Source organism: Erythrolamprus reginae, chromosome 10, assembly GCF_031021105.1.
Source record: "Erythrolamprus reginae isolate rEryReg1 chromosome 10, rEryReg1.hap1, whole genome shotgun sequence".
In the NCBI taxonomy this organism is placed as follows: Eukaryota; Metazoa; Chordata; class Lepidosauria; order Squamata; family Dipsadidae; genus Erythrolamprus; species Erythrolamprus reginae.
The window spans coordinates 23,954,798-23,955,857 of record NC_091959.1 but is presented as its reverse complement, the minus strand read 5'-3'; positions in this window follow the sequence as shown (position 1 = coordinate 23,955,857).

Below are 1,060 nucleotides of genomic sequence, written 5' to 3'. Positions count from 1 at the left end.
CACTGAAGGTTGAGCATGCATTATACATTTTTAATCTGCTTCTTCCCAGATAAGTTATCTTATCAGTTAATCAACTGGACAATAGGGCAGGACAAGAAAGTACAAGGAGCAATCTTCAGGTTTTTCCAATTTTTCCTGCTGTTAATTGCAAAATGGCGGAGAAGGAGGCTTGGCTGAGGAAGGAAGGAAGGAACAATGATTATGCTTCTAGGGAAGGAAGAAAGGAGGGAGGGGGAAAGGAAAGGAAGGACATTATTTGTATACAGTGGCACCTCTACTTACGAATGAACTTTTCGAGATACGAACCCGAAGTTTTGCCTCTATTTCCGATCCATTTTCCCCTTACGAACCCAAGCCAGCCGAAGCGCCTGTTCTTTTGCTGCTGGGATTTCCCTGAGCCTCCCCTCGCTAGGATTCCCTTCGTTTATGCGGGCGCCGCTTTGAATCCCAGCGAGTGGAGGCTCAGGAGAATCCCAGTAGCACAAGAATGGGCACTTTGGGTGGCAATGGAAGTCCGGAGGTGGTGATTCCCAGTGAGGGGAGGCTCAGGAGAATCTCAGCAGCAAAAGAACAGGGGCTTCGGCTGGCAATGGAAGTCCGGAGGCGGGGATTTCCAGCAGCGCAAGGCCAAAGGGGTGACATTTGGGATGGGTTTGCACATATTATTTGCTTTTACATTGATTCCTATGGGGAAAATTGCTTCTACCTACAAACTTTTCTACTTACGAATCTGGTCATGGAACGAATTAAGTTCATAAGTAGAGGTACCACTGTACTTATAAGAGGGACTATCCAAGAATTGAAAATTGAGACAAAACCGGGGAGTGAGGGAAATCAAGAGCGATGTCACCCAAGACCCTTGGCTGGGAAGGGAAATCTCAGGCCGCCTGATTTGTGACTAAAATCATTTCTCCGCCGGCATTAAAGTGCACAAAGAGAAACGTTTCCAGGGTTGGAATGCCGGCTTCTGCTATTGTCCCCTACGGTCGAGCACGTTAATCTGCTGCCAACTGGCTGCTCATTACTGTTCAACTCCCAAGAAAGGTGTCACTTTGTGTGA